Here is a 14,750-nt window from a genome sequence, read left to right as displayed (position 1 = left end):
TGCCCCGCCCCCACTCCCTCGGCAGGACTGTCACTGGAGGAGAGCCCACCGGCCTTCCCTTGCAAAGTTCCGTGAGCACGCTCCCCACCGCCTTTGGGGAAGGAGGCCGGAGAGCCCCACTCTCAGGCATGTCAAGGACAAAGCCACTTGGAGGGGCGGGAATCAGGTAGGGGAAGCAAAAGGCAAGCAGGGGGGAAACATAGCAGAGGATGGTTTCGATCCATCGACCTCTGGGTTATGGGCCCAGCACGCTCCCGCTGCGCCACTCTGCTGCGGCTGGCAGGCTGCCCTTCTGCCCCGACACCCTCTTGCCTCTCTGACAGGAAGCCAGCACCTCGCACAGTGAGGAGCAGTGCTTCCTTTCTCCTCCTCCCAGCCCACGCCTTCCCGCAGGCTCCCCACGCAGGCCAAAACCCGAGCCAGCGCTCTTCCTGGTGGCCATGCAACCGCCCGCCACAGATACCTGCAGAGCCCAGGTGGAAGGGCGCCCCTTCCTTTCTTCTGCCCGCGCCCCTCTTCTGAGCCTCTGACAGCAGCCTTTGACAGCGGGTTCTGCCTCCAGGCAATATGTTTTCAGGATCTGGGACCACGGAGTAGGACTGTGCATCACTCCAGCACGGCGGTCCACTGGTGCCCACGAGTATTGTGCCTGACGGGAGAAATGCCCCAGGCTGCATCCTCAACAGGGCCAGCCCAGTCCTGAGCAGCCCGTAGCACCCTTCGCGTTGTGTGTGGCTGGGGGTGTGCCTCCTCTCTTCATGTTGAGCCCTGCCTCACTTTCCCTGGCCCCAGGGGGAAGTCGAATGGAGGTGGAGGGCTTTTGCTTCCTGTCTTTTCAGACCCATGACCTGAACAGAGCTGTTTGTTGCAAAAGACCAGCAGCTGGTGCCCCGAGCTCACAGGGCTGGTTCGCAGAGCTAACTGCCGCCCAATAATCCGGTTGGGTTCCTGTGGGGAAGGAGAGCGCCCCTGAGAGAGAGAATGGCAATCGCCTTCCGAGCTGGAGAGCTGCTATTGTTTTCCCGTCCGGGTCCCTTGCCCTAGACCTGGCCGACGGACCCCGGTGGGCCGGAGGTGAGGGCTCCCGGTGGTGGTGCGGGACCAGGGGGCTGAGCCAGCCGGGCCTTCTTAGCGCAGCCGGCAGCGCGTCAGTCTCATAATCTGGAGGTCCTGAGTTCGAGCCTCAGAGAAGGCAGGCTTGCCTCTTGCTGCCTGAGCCAGGCGCCTTGCCTGCCACCCGGGGCAGGCTCCAGTCGCCTAAGCTTGGCCCCCCGCTGCCTTTTCTTCCCGGTGCTGGCCAGGAGGCAGGCGCCTGGTGTGTCCGCGCGGGTGGCGCTGGCGATGCTCTTCCTGGGCCGGCTTTGCCCAAGGTAGCGCACACCATGAACGCTGAGGGCCATGCCCAGCCCGGTCACTAGTGGCAGCCCCAGTCCCTGCTTCTTTTCTGCTGGGCTGGTGCGGTGTCAGGTGCGGGAGGTGGCGGAGGAAAAGCAGCCAGGCCGAAGCAGGTGCTTGGGCGCCCCGCAGAGAAAGTGGCCCAGCCTGGGGGAGCGTGGCCGAGCGGTCCAAGGCGCTGGATTAAGGCTCCAGTCTCTGCGGGGGCGTGGGTTCGAATCCCACCGCTGCCACAGATTTTGCAGCGTGCAGGTGGCACTTGGGCCTCCCGAAGCTCCCCTTGCTACGGCCTTGTTCCCTCGCAGCTCGCCCTCTGCCCAAAGGTCCCCCTTAGGCTGCTGAAGCCTCGACTCTGCTCATTCTGCCCCTGCTTTCTGGAGCCCTTGCCCCCAAGTTGGGGGGGCTGCTCCAGCCCTTCTTGCCCCTGGTCCCAAGAGACCAGCTTCGCGACTGCCCCATACACAGTGGTGAGCAGGACCAGGGCGACCTGGGTGCCTGCAGGAGGCAGGACCAAGAGGAGCAGTGTGATACGGCAAGGAGGGAAATGGCGGTCGCCTCGAAGGAGGCGGAGCAGATGTGAAAAGCCTGGGAGTAGGGGCCTCTAGATACTAGGATGGCTGGGGAGAGGAAGGTGGGTAGCAGGCCGGGACCTGGAGCAAATGTTGGGCAGGCGGAATTAGGGAAGCAGGGCGGTGGCGGCGGGGGCAGGGAAAGACGGAGCCTGGGTGGGAGGGCCAGTTTTTGGAGGCTTAAGCCCCGGGTGGTTGTGCGGGTGCTGTGTTTATTGTTGCCCGAACGCACCCTCTGTATTTGCTTGGCAGGGAAATCCTGGGCGGTAGGAATTTGTGGCACCAGGTCAACCTTATGGAAGCCAAAGGGGACTTTCAGGCACAAGGTCAACCCCATGTATTCCTAAAGGGACTTTGAGGCACCAGGTCAACCCCATGGAAGCCAAAGGGGACTTTCAGGCACAGTGTCAACCCCATGTATTCCTAAGGGGTCTTTCAGGCACCAGGTCAACCCCATGGAAGCCAAAGGGGAGTTACAGGCAGAATGTCATCCCCATGTATTCCAAAGCTGACTTCCAGGCACCAGGTCAACCCTAATCACTCCTATGGGGACTTGCAGGCAGAATGTCAACCCCATGTATTCCTAAGGGGACTTTGAGGCACCAGGTCAACCCCATGGAAGCCAAAGGGAAGTTTCAGGCAGAATGTCACCCCCATGTATTCCAAAGGTGACTTCCAGGCACCAGATCAACCCCAATCACTCCTATGGGGACTTGCAGGCAGAATGTCAACCCCATGTATTCCTAAGGGGACTTTGAGGCACCAGGTCAGCCCCATGGAAACCAAAGGGGACTTTGAGTCACAATGTCAACCCCATGTATTCCTAAGGGGACGTCCAGGCACCAGGTCAACCCCATGGAAGCCAATGGGGACTTTCAGGCAGAATGTCAACCCCATGTATTCCTAAGGGGACTTGGAGGCACCAGGTCAACCCCATGGTAGCCAATGGGGACTTGCAGGCAGGATGTCAACCCCGTGTATTCCTAAGCGGACTTTGAGGCACCAGGTCAACCCCATGGAAGCCAAAGGGCACTTTCAGTCCCAATGTCAACCCCTTGCATTCCTAAGGGGACTTTCAGGCACCAGGTCAACCCCATGGAAGCCAATGGGGACTTTCAGGCAGAATGTCAACCCCATGTATTCCTAAGGGGACTTTGAGGCACCAGGTCAGCCCCATGCAAGCCAATGGGGACTTGCAGGCACAATGTCAACCCCGTGTATTCCTAAGCGGACTTTGAGGCACCAGGTCAACCCCATGGAAGCCAAAGGGGACTTTCAGGCACAATGTCAACCCCGTGTATTCCTAAGGGGTCTTTCAGGCACCAGGTCAACCCCATGGAAGCCAAAGGGGAGTTTCAGGCAGAATGTCACCCCCCTGTATTCCAAAGGTGACTTCCAGGCACCAGATCAACCCCAATCACTCCTATGGGGACTTGCAGGCGGAATGTCAACCCCATGTATTCCTAAGGGGACTTTGAGGCACCAGGTCAACCCCATGGAAGCCAAAGGGGACTTTCAGGCAGAATGTCAACCCCATGTGTTCCTAAGGGGACTTTCAGGCACCAGGTCTACCCCATGCACTGCTATGGGGACTTGCCAGCACAATGTCAACCCCATACATTGCTATGGGGACCTTGAGCCCCCAGGCCAACCTCATGCAAGCCTAAGGGGACCTTGAGGCTCTCGGTCAAGCCCGTGTAAGCTTATGGGGACTTCCAGGCACAATGTCATCCCCAGACATTGTTATGGGGCCTTTCGGGCACCAGCTCAACCCCATGCAAGTCTATGGGGACTTGTAGGCAGACAGTCAACCCTGTGCATTCCTATGGGGTCTTCCAGGCACCAGGTCAACCCCATGCAAGCCAGTGGGGACTTCCAGGCACAATGTCAACCCCATGCATTCGTATGGGACCTTTCAGGCACCAGATCAACCCCATGCAAGCCTCTGGCGTTTGAGGTCACGAGACCGATTCGCTCTCTCCGCTCCCTCCATTTTTGGCCAAATGCCCTCTCGGCCCATGGCGAGCAAGGGCCGGAAACGCATTGCAAGTCAAGGGCCCGTGCTGAGAGCGAGCCGCCCCCACCTCCCCGGCCCCGTCAGGAGAAGGTGGGCTGGCCAGCGCGCCGCAGGGCGTGGGGCCCCACCGGGCTGAGGGCCAGGTTCTGGCTCCAGCCTCTTTGGCAGCCTGGGCCCCAAAGCCCACGTTGCCACCTCCTCAGCCCCCACGCTCCAGGTTTGGGGGCTGAAGCTGTATTCCCGGATGTCTTGCCCAGGTAGGAGGACCCCTCGGGGCTGCTGTCACAGCTCTTGGCAGGCCGCCTTCTCCCAGGCCCTTCCTTTGCAGCCAGCCTCCCTGCTCTGCTGGCCTTTCCTGAGTAGCGGCCACCACGTTCTCGGGCTCCTCCTAGACCCAGTCCCCCAAATCCTCCTGCGATCCTTCCCTCTCCCTCCCGCCTCCAACACAGACACAGGTGCTCAACCCCTTCTTTCTTTGGTCCCCAAACTAGGAGGCAGGGGGGAGGAAGATGCCTTCACGGCCTGGCAACCGCGTTGGCTTCCTTTGCTTGAGCTGTGGTGCCTGGTGCCCAGGTCATCGGTCCCATTCCTGGCGGGCTCTTCTCTGCTTCTGAGCACCTTCTCCTCCCTTCCCTCCGAGGCCACAGCTGCCCCGGGGCTGCCGCAGCTGCCCCGCCCCCACTCCCTCGGCAGGACTGTCACTGGAGGAGAGCCCACCGGCCTTCCCTTGCAAAGTTCCGTGAGCACGCTCCCCACCGCCTTTGGGGAAGGAGGCCGGAGAACCCCACTCTCAGGCATGTCAAGGACAAAGCCACTTGGAGGGGCGGGAATCAGGTAGGGGAAGCAAAAGGCAAGCAGGGGGGAAACATAGCAGAGGATGGTTTCGATCCATCGACCTCTGGGTTATGGGCCCAGCACGCTCCCGCTGCGCCACTCTGCTGGGGCTGGCAGGCTGCCCTTCTGCCCTGACACCCTCTTGCCTCTCTGACAGGAAGCCAGCACCTCGCACAGTGAGGAGCAGTGCTTCCTTTCTCCTCCTCCCAGCCCACGCCTTCCCGCAGGCTCCCCACGCAGGCCAAAACCCGAGCCAGCGCTCTTCCTGGTGGCCATGCAACCGCCCGCCACAGATACCTGCAGAGCCCAGGTGGAAGGGCGCCCCTTCCTTTCTTCTGCCCGCGCCCCTCTTCTGAGCCTCTGACAGCAGCCTTTGACAGCGGGTTCTGCCTCCAGGCAATATGTTTTCAGGATCTGGGACCACGGAGTAGGACTGTGCATCACTCCAGCACGGCGGTCCACTGGTGCCCACGAGTATTGTGCCTGACGGGAGAAATGCCCCAGGCTGCATCCTCAACAGGGCCAGCCCAGTCCTGAGCAGCCCGTAGCACCCTTCGCGTTGTGTGTGGCTGGGGGTGTGCCTCCTCTCTTCATGTTGAGCCCTGCCTCACTTTCCCTGGCCCCAGGGGGAAGTCGAATGGAGGTGGAGGGCTTTTGCTTCCTGTCTTTTCAGACCCATGACCTGAACAGAGCTGTTTGTTGCAAAAGACCAGCAGCTGGTGCCCCGAGCTCACAGGGCTGGTTCGCAGAGCTAACTGCCGCCCAATAATCCGGTTGGGTTCCTGTGGGGAAGGAGAGCGCCCCTGAGAGAGAGAATGGCAATCGCCTTCCGAGCTGGAGAGCTGCTATTGTTTTCCCGTCCGGGTCCCTTGCCCTAGACCTGGCCGACGGACCCCGGTGGGCCGGAGGTGAGGGCTCCCGGTGGTGGTGCGGGACCAGGGGGCTGAGCCAGCCGGGCCTTCTTAGCGCAGCCGGCAGCGCGTCAGTCTCATAATCTGGAGGTCCTGAGTTCGAGCCTCAGAGAAGGCAGGCTTGCCTCTTGCTGCCTGAGCCAGGCGCCTTGCCTGCCACCCGGGGCAGGCTCCAGTCGCCTAAGCTTGGCCCCCCGCTGCCTTTTCTTCCCGGTGCTGGCCAGGAGGCAGGCGCCTGGTGTGTCCGCGCGGGTGGCGCTGGCGATGCTCTTCCTGGGCCGGCTTTGCCCAAGGTAGCGCACACCATGAACGCTGAGGGCCATGCCCAGCCCGGTCACTAGTGGCAGCCCCAGTCCCTGCTTCTTTTCTGCTGGGCTGGTGCGGTGTCAGGTGCGGGAGGTGGCAGAGGAAAAGCAGCCAGGCCGAAGCAGGTGCTTGGGCGCCCCGCAGAGAAAGTGGCCCAGCCTGGGGGAGCGTGGCCGAGCGGTCCAAGGCGCTGGATTAAGGCTCCAGTCTCTGCGGGGGCGTGGGTTCGAATCCCACCGCTGCCACAGATTTTGCAGCGTGCAGGTGGCACTTGGGCCTCCCGAAGCTCCCCTTGCTACGGCCTTGTTCCCTCGCAGCTCGCGCTCTGCCCAAAGGTCCCCCTTAGGCTGCTGAAGCCTCGACTCTGCTCATTCTGCCCCTGCTTTCTGGAGCCCTTGCCCCCAAGTTGGGGGGGCTGCTCCAGCCCTTCTTGCCCCTGGTCCCAAGAGACCAGCTTCGCGACTGCCCCATACACAGTGGTGAGCAGGACCAGGGCGACCTGGGTGCTTGCAGGAGGCAGGACCAAGAGGAGCAGTGTGATACGGCAAGGAGGGAAATGGCGGTCGCCTCGAAGGAGGCGGAGCAGATGTGAAAAGCCTGGGAGTAGGGGCCTCTAGATACTAGGATGGCTGGGGAGAGGAAGGTGGGTAGCAGGCCGGGACCTGGAGCAAATGTTGGGCAGGCGGAAGTAGGGAAGCAGGGCGGTGGCGGCGGGGGCACGGAAAGACGGAGCCTGGGTGGGAGGGCCAGTTTTTGGAGGCTTAAGCCCCGGGTGTTTGTGCGGGTGCTGTGTTTATTGTTGCCCGACCGCACCCTCTGTATTTGCTTGGCAGGGAAATCCTGGGCGGTAGGAATTTGTGGCACCAGGTCAACCTTATGGAAGCCAAAGGGGACTTTCAGGCACAAGGTCAACCCCATGTATTCCTAAAGGGACTTTGAGGCACCAGGTCAACCCCATGGAAGCCAAAGGGGACTTTCAGGCACAGTGTCAACCCCATGTATTCCTAAGGGGTCTTTCAGGCACCAGGTCAACCCCATGGAAGCCAAAGGGGAGTTACAGGCAGAATGTCATCCCCATGTATTCCAAAGCTGACTTCCAGGCACCAGGTCAACCCCAATCACTCCTATGGGGACTTGCAGGCAGAATGTCAACCCCATGGATTCCTAAGGGGACTTTGAGGCACCAGGTCAACCCCATGGAAGCCAAAGGGGAGTTTCAGGCAGAATGTCACCCCCATGTATTCCAAAGGTGACTTCCAGGCACCAGATCAACCCCAATCACTCCTATGGGGATTTACAGGCAGAATGTTAACCCCGTGTATTCCTAAGGGGACTTTGAGGCACCAGGTCAACCCCATGGTAGCCAATGGGGACTTGCAGGCAGAATGTCAACCCCATGTCTTCCTAAGGGGACTTTGAGGCACCAGGTCAGCCCCATGGAAGCCAAAGGGGACTTTGAGTCACAATGTCAACCCCATGTATTCCTAAGGGGACGTCCAGGCACCAGGTCAACCCCATGGAGGCCAATGGGGACTTTCAGGCAGAATGTCAACCCCATGTATTCCTAAGGGGACTTGGAGGCACCAGGTCAACCCCATGGTAGCCAATGGGGACTTGCAGGCAGGATGTCAACCCCGTGTATTCCTAAGCGGACTTTGAGGCACCAGGTCAACCCCATGGAAGCCAAAGGGCACTTTCAGTCCCAATGTCAACCCCTTGCATTCCTAAGGGGACTTTCAGGCACCAGGTCAACCCCATGGAAGCCAATGGGGACTTTCAGGCAGAATGTCAACCCCATGTATTCCTAAGGGGACTTTGAAGCACCAGGTCAGCCCCATGCAAGCCAATGGGGACTTGCAGGCACAATGTCAACCCCGTGTATTCCTAAGCGGACTTTGAGGCACCAGGTCAACCCCATGGAAGCCAAAGGGGACTTTCAGGCACAATGTCAACCCCGTGTATTCCTAAGGGGTCTTTCAGGCACCAGGTCAACCCCATGGAAGCCAAAGGGGAGTTTCAGGCAGAATGTCACCCCCCTGTATTCCAAAGGTGACTTCCAGGCACCAGATCAACCCCAATCACTCCTATGGGGACTTGCAGGCGGAATGTCAACCCCATGTATTCCTAAGGGGACTTTGAGGCACCAGGTCAACCCCAGGGAAGCCAATGGGGACTTTCAGGCAGAATGTCAACCCCATGTGTTCCTAAGGGGACTTTCAGGCACCAGGTCTACCCCATGCACTGCTATGGGGACTTGCCAGCACAATGTCAACCCCATACATTGCTATGGGGACCTTGAGCCCCCAGGCCAACCTCATGCAAGCCTAAGGGGACCTTGAGGCTCTCGGTCAAGCCTGTGTAAGCTTATGGGGACTTCCAGGCACAATGTCATCCCCAGACATTGTTATGGGGCCTTTCGGGCACCAGCTCAACCCCATGCAAGTCTATGGGGACTTGTAGGCAGACAGTCAACCCTGTGCATTCCTATGGGGTCTTCCAGGCACCAGGTCAACCCCATGCAAGCCAGTGGGGACTTCCAGGCTCAATGTCAACCCCATGCATTCCTATGGGACCTTTCAGGCACCAGGTCAACCCCATGCAAGCCTCTGGCGTTTGAGGTCACGAGACCGATTCGCTCTCTCCGCTCCCTCCATTTTTGGCCAAATGCCCTCTCGGCCCATGGCGAGCAAGGGCCGGAAACGCATTGCAAGTCAAGGGCCCGTGCTGAGAGCGAGCCGCCCCCACCTCCCCGGCCCCGTCAGGAGAAGGCGGGCTGGCCAGCGCGCCGCAGGGCGTGGGGCCCCACCGGGCTGAGGGCCAGGTTCTGGCTCCAGCCTCTTTGGCAGCCTGGGCCCCAAAGCCCACGTTGCCACCTCCTCAGCCCCCACGCTCCAGGTTTGGGGGCTGAAGCTGTATTCCCGGATGTCTTGCCCAGGTAGGAGGACCCCTCGGGGCTGCGGTCACAGCTCTTGGCAGGCCGCCTTCTCCCAGGCCCTTCCTTTGCAGCCAGCCTCCCTGCTCTGCTGGCCTTTCCTGAGTAGCGGCCGCCACGTTCTCGGGCTCCTCCTAGACCCAGTCCCCCAAATCCTCCTGCGATCCTTCCCTCTCCCTCCCGCCTCCAACACAGACACAGGTGCTCAACCCCTTCTTTCTTTGGTCCCCAAACTAGGAGGCAGGGGGGAGGAAGATGCCTTCACGGCCTGGCAACCGCGTTGGCTTCCTTTGCTTGCGCTGTGGTGCCTGGTGCCCAGGTCACTCGGTCCCATTCCTGGCGGGCTCTTCTCTGCTTCTGAGCACCTTCTCCTCCCTTCCCTCCGAGGCCACAGCTGCCCCGGGGCTGCCGCAGCTGCCCCGCCCCCACTCCCTCGGCAGGACTGTCACTGGAGGAGAGCCCACCGGCCTTCCCTTGCAAAGTTCCGTGAGCACGCTCCCCACCGCCTTTGGGGAAGGAGGCCGGAGAGCCCCACTCTCAGGCATGTCAAGGACAAAGCCACTTGGAGGGGCGGGAATCAGGTAGGGGAAGCAAAAGGCAAGCAGGGGGGAAACATAGCAGAGGATGGTTTCGATCCATCGACCTCTGGGTTATGGGCCCAGCACGCTCCCGCTGCGCCACTCTGCTGGGGCTGGCAGGCTGCCCTTCTGCCCCGACACCCTCTTGCCTCTCTGACAGGAAGCCAGCACCTCGCACAGTGAGGAGCAGTGCTTCCTTTCTCCTCCTCCCAGCCCACGCCTTCCCGCAGGCTCCCCACGCAGGCCAAAACCCGAGCCAGCGCTCTTCCTGGTGGCCATGCAACCGCCCGCCACAGATACCTGCAGAGCCCAGGTGGAAGGGCGCCCCTTCCTTTCTTCTGCCCGCGCCCCTCTTCTGAGCCTCTGACAGCAGCCTTTGACAGCGGGTTCTGCCTCCAGGCAATATGTTCTCAGGATCTGGGACCACGGAGTAGGACTGTGCATCACTCCAGCACGGCGGTCCACTGGTGCCCACGAGTATTGTGCCTGACGGGAGAAATGCCCCAGGCTGCATCCTCAACAGGGCCAGCCCAGTCCTGAGCAGCCCGTAGCACCCTTCGCGTTGTGTGTGGCTGGGGGTGTGCCTCCTCTCTTCATGTTGAGCCCTGCCTCACTTTCCCTGGCCCCAGGGGGAAGTCGAATGGAGGTGGAGGGCTTTTGCTTCCTGTCTTTTCAGACCCATGACCTGAACAGAGCTGTTTGTTGCAAAAGACCAGCAGCTGGTGCCCCGAGCTCACAGGGCTGGTTCGCAGAGCTAACTGCCGCCCAATAATCCGGTTGGGTTCCTGTGGGGAAGGAGAGCGCCCCTGAGAGAGAGAATGGCAATCGCCTTCCGAGCTGGAGAGCTGCTATTGTTTTCCCGTCCGGGTCCCTTGCCCTAGACCTGGCCGACGGACCCCGGTGGGCCGGAGGTGAGGGCTCCCGGTGGTGGTGCGGGACCAGGGGGCTGAGCCAGCCGGGCCTTCTTAGCGCAGCCGGCAGCGCGTCAGTCTCATAATCTGGAGGTCCTGAGTTCGAGCCTCAGAGAAGGCAGGCTTGCCTCTTGCTGCCTGAGCCAGGCGCCTTGCCTGCCACCCGGGGCAGGCTCCAGTCGCCTAAGCTTGGCCCCCCGCTGCCTTTTCTTCCCGGTGCTGGCCAGGAGGCAGGCGCCTGGTGTGTCCGCGCGGGTGGCGCTGGCGATGCTCTTCCTGGGCCGGCTTTGCCCAAGGTAGCGCACACCATGAACGCTGAGGGCCATGCCCAGCCCGGTCACTAGTGGCAGCCCCAGTCCCTGCTTCTTTTCTGCTGGGCTGGTGCGGTGTCAGGTGCGGGAGGTGGCGGAGGAAAAGCAGCCAGGCCGAAGCAGGTGCTTGGGCGCCCCGCAGAGAAAGTGGCCCAGCCTGAGGGAGCGTGGCCGAGCGGTCCAAGGCGCTGGATTAAGGCTCCAGTCTCTGCAGGGGCGTGGGTTCGAATCCCACCGCTGCCACAGATTTTGCAGCGTGCAGGTGGCACTTGGGCCTCCCGAAGCTCCCCTTGCTACGGCCTTGTTCCCTCGCAGCTCGCGCTCTGCCCAAAGGTCCCCCTTAGGCTGCTGAAGCCTCGACTCTGCTCATTCTGCCCCTGCTTTCTGGAGCCCTTGCCCCCAAGTTGGGGGGGCTGCTCCAGCCCTTCTTGCCCCTGGTCCCAAGAGACCAGCTTCGCGACTGCCCCATACACAGTGGTGAGCAGGACCAGGGCGACCTGGGTGCCTGCAGGAGGCAGGACCAAGAGGAGCAGTGTGATACGGCAAGGAGGGAAATGGCGGTCGCCTCGAAGGAGGCGGAGCAGATGTGAAAAGCCTGGGAGTAGGGGCCTCTAGATACTAGGATGGCTGGGGAGAGGAAGGTGGGTAGCAGGCCGGGACCTGGAGCAAATGTTGGGCAGGCGGAAGTAGGGAAGCAGGGCGGTGGCGGCGGGGGCACGGAAAGACGGAGCCTGGGTGGGAGGGCCAGTTTTTGGAGGCTTAAGCCCCGGGTGGTTGTGCGGGTGCTGTGTTTATTGTTGCCCGACCGCACCCTCTGTATTTGCTTGGCAGGGAAATCCTGGGCGGTAGGAATTTGTGGCACCAGGTCAACCTTATGGAAGCCAAAGGGGACTTTCAGGCACAAGGTCAACCCCATGTATTCCTAAAGGGACTTTGAGGCACCAGGTCAACCCCATGGAAGCCAAAGGGGACTTTCAGGCACAGTGTCAACCCCATGTATTCCTAAGGGGTCTTTCAGGCACCAGGTCAACCCCATGGAAGCCAAAGGGGAGTTACAGGCAGAATGTCATCCCCATGTATTCCAAAGCTGACTTCCAGGCACCAGGTCAACCCCAATCACTCCTATGGGGACTTGCAGGCAGAATGTCAACCCCATGTATTCCTAAGGGGACTTTGAGGCACCAGGTCAACCCCATGGAAGCCAAAGGGGAGTTTCAGGCAGAATGTCACCCCCATGTATTCCAAAGGTGACTTCCAGGCACCAGATCAACCCCAATCACTCCTATGGGGATTTACAGGCAGAATGTTAACCCCGTGTATTCCTAAGGGGACTTGGAGGCACCAGGTCAACCCCATGGTAGCCAATGGGGACTTGCAGGCAGAATGTCAACCCCATGTATTCCTAAGGGGACTTTGAGGCACCAGGTCAGCCCCATGGAAGCCAAAGGGGACTTTGAGTCACAATGTCAACCCCATGTATTCCTAAGGGGACGTCCAGGCACCAGGTCAACCCCATGGAAGCCAATGGGGACTTTCAGGCAGAATGTCAACCCCATGTATTCCTAAGGGGACTTGGAGGCACCAGGTCAACCCCATGGTAGCCAATGGGGACTTGCAGGCAGGATGTCAACCCCGTGTATTCCTAAGCGGACTTTGAGGCACCAGGTCAACCCCATGGAAGCCAAAGGGCACTTTCAGTCCCAATGTCAACCCCTTGCATTCCTAAGGGGACTTTCAGGCACCAGGTCAACCCCATGGAAGCCAATGGGGACTTTCAGGCAGAATGTCAACCCCATGTATTCCTAAGGGGACTTTGAAGCACCAGGTCAGCCCCATGCAAGCCAATGGGGACTTGCAGGCACAATGTCAACCCCGTGTATTCCTAAGCGGACTTTGAGGCACCAGGTCAACCCCATGGAAGCCAAAGGGGACTTTCAGGCACAATGTCAACCCCGTGTATTCCTAAGGGGTCTTTCAGGCACCAGGTCAACCCCATGGAAGCCAAAGGGGAGTTTCAGGCAGAATGTCACCCCCCTGTATTCCAAAGATGACTTCCAGGCACCAGATCAACCCCAATCACTCCTATGGGGACTTGCAGGCGGAATGTCAACCCCATGTATTCCTAAGGGGACTTTGAGGCACCAGGTCAACCCCAGGGAAGACAATGGGGACTTTCAGGCAGAATGTCAACCCCATGTGTTCCTAAGGGGACTTTCAGGCACCAGGTCTACCCCATGCACTGCTATGGGGACTTGCCAGCACAATGTCAACCCCATACATTGCTATGGGGACCTTGAGCCCCCAGGCCAACCTCATGCAAGCCTAAGGGGACCTTGAGGTTCTCGGTCAAGCCCGTGTAAGCTTATGGGGACTTCCAGGCACAATGTCATCCCCAGACATTGTTATGGGGCCTTTCGGGCACCAGCTCAACCCCATGCAAGTCTATGGGGACTTGTAGGCAGACAGTCAACCCTGTGCATTCCTATGGGGTCTTCCAGGCACCAGGTCAACCCCATGCAAGCCAGTGGGGACTTCCAGGCTCAATGTCAACCCCATGCATTCCTATGGGACCTTTCAGGCACCAGGTCAACCCCATGCAAGCCTCTGGCTTTTGAGGTCACGAGACCGATTCGCTCTCTCCGCTCCCTCCATTTTTGGCCAAATGCCCTCTCGGCCCATGGCGAGCAAGGGCCGGAAACGCATTGCAAGTCAAGGGCCCGTGCTGAGGGCGAGCCGCCCCCACCTCCCCGGCCCCGTCAGGAGAAGGTGGGCTGGCCAGCGCGCCGCAGGGCGTGGGGCCCCACCGGGCTGAGGGCCAGGTTCTGGCTCCAGCCTCTTTGGCAGCCTGGGCCCCAAAGCCCACGTTGCCACCTCCTCAGCCCCCACGCTCCAGGTTTGGGGGCTGAAGCTGTATTCCCGGATGTCTTGCCCAGGTAGGAGGACCCCTCGGGGCTGCTGTCACAGCTCTTGGCAGGCCGCCTTCTCCCAGGCCCTTCCTTTGCAGCCAGCCTCCCTGCTCTGCTGGCCTTTCCTGAGTAGCGGCCACCACGTTCTCGGGCTCCTCCTAGACCCAGTCCCCCAAATCCTCCTGCGATCCTTCCCTCTCCCTCCCGCCTCCAACACAGACACAGGTGCTCAACCCCTTCTTTCTTTGGTCCCCAAACTAGGAGGCAGGGGGGAGGAAGATGCCTTCACGGCCTGGCAACCGCGTTGGCTTCCTTTGCTTGAGCTGTGGTGCCTGGTGCCCAGGTCATCGGTCCCATTCCTGGCGGGCTCTTCTCTGCTTCTGAGCACCTTCTCCTCCCTTCCCTCCGAGGCCACAGCTGCCCCGGGGCTGCCGCAGCTGCCCCGCCCCCTTTCCCTCGGAAGGACTGTCACTGGAGGAGAGCCCACCGGCCTTCCCTTGCAAAGTTCCGTGAGCACGCTCCCCACCGCCTTTGGGGAAGGAGGCCGGAGAACCCCACTCTCAGGCATGTCAAGGACAAAGCCACTTGGAGGGGCGGGAATCAGGTAGGGGAAGCAAAAGGCAAGCAGGGGGGAAACATAGCAGAGGATGGTTTCGATCCATCGACCTCTGGGTTATGGGCCCAGCACGCTCCCGCTGCGCCACTCTGCTGGGGCTGGCAGGCTGCCCTTCTGCCCTGACACCCTCTTGCCTCTCTGACAGGAAGCCAGCACCTCGCACAGTGAGGAGCAGTGCTTCCTTTCTCCTCCTCCCAGCCCACGCCTTCCCGCAGGCTCCCCACGCAGGCCAAAACCCGAGCCAGCGCTCTTCCTGGTGGCCATGCAACCGCCCGCCACAGATACCTGCAGAGCCCAGGTGGAAGGGCGCCCCTTCCTTTCTTCTGCCCGCGCCCCTCTTCTGAGCCTCTGACAGCAGCCTTTGACAGCGGGTTCTGCCTCCAGGCAATATGTTTTCAGGATCTGGGACCACGGAGTAGGACTGTGCATCACTCCAGCACGGCGGTCCACTGGTGCCCACGAGT

General features: G+C 60.6%; 6 non-coding genes across 6 annotated transcripts; all 6 read left to right on the top strand.

The window, feature by feature from the left end:
* The first annotated feature begins 1,122 nt into the window (after positions 1-1,122).
* Positions 1,123-1,195, top strand: TRNAM-CAU (transfer RNA methionine (anticodon CAU)). The gene has a single exon. It is a non-coding gene; the product is annotated as a tRNA-Met (tRNA).
* A 351-nt stretch (positions 1,196-1,546) lies between these two features.
* TRNAL-AAG (transfer RNA leucine (anticodon AAG)) lies at positions 1,547-1,628 on the top strand. Its single transcript has one exon. It is a non-coding gene; the product is annotated as a tRNA-Leu (tRNA).
* Positions 1,629-5,771: 4,143 nt separating this feature from the next.
* TRNAM-CAU (transfer RNA methionine (anticodon CAU)) lies at positions 5,772-5,844 on the top strand. The gene has a single exon. It is a non-coding gene; the product is annotated as a tRNA-Met (tRNA).
* Positions 5,845-6,195: 351 nt separating this feature from the next.
* On the top strand, positions 6,196-6,277 carry TRNAL-AAG (transfer RNA leucine (anticodon AAG)). Its single transcript has one exon. It is a non-coding gene; the product is annotated as a tRNA-Leu (tRNA).
* A 4,224-nt stretch (positions 6,278-10,501) lies between these two features.
* On the top strand, positions 10,502-10,574 carry TRNAM-CAU (transfer RNA methionine (anticodon CAU)). Its single transcript has one exon. It is a non-coding gene; the product is annotated as a tRNA-Met (tRNA).
* A 351-nt stretch (positions 10,575-10,925) lies between these two features.
* TRNAL-AAG (transfer RNA leucine (anticodon AAG)) lies at positions 10,926-11,007 on the top strand. The gene has a single exon. It is a non-coding gene; the product is annotated as a tRNA-Leu (tRNA).
* Positions 11,008-14,750: the final 3,743 nt, after the last annotated feature.

The sequence above is a fragment of the Alligator mississippiensis genome, chromosome 4, assembly GCF_030867095.1.
Source record: "Alligator mississippiensis isolate rAllMis1 chromosome 4, rAllMis1, whole genome shotgun sequence".
Taxonomy (NCBI): Eukaryota; Metazoa; Chordata; order Crocodylia; family Alligatoridae; genus Alligator; species Alligator mississippiensis.
Note: the sequence above shows the minus strand (reverse complement) of the source record. Positions and strands in the feature narration are given on the sequence as shown.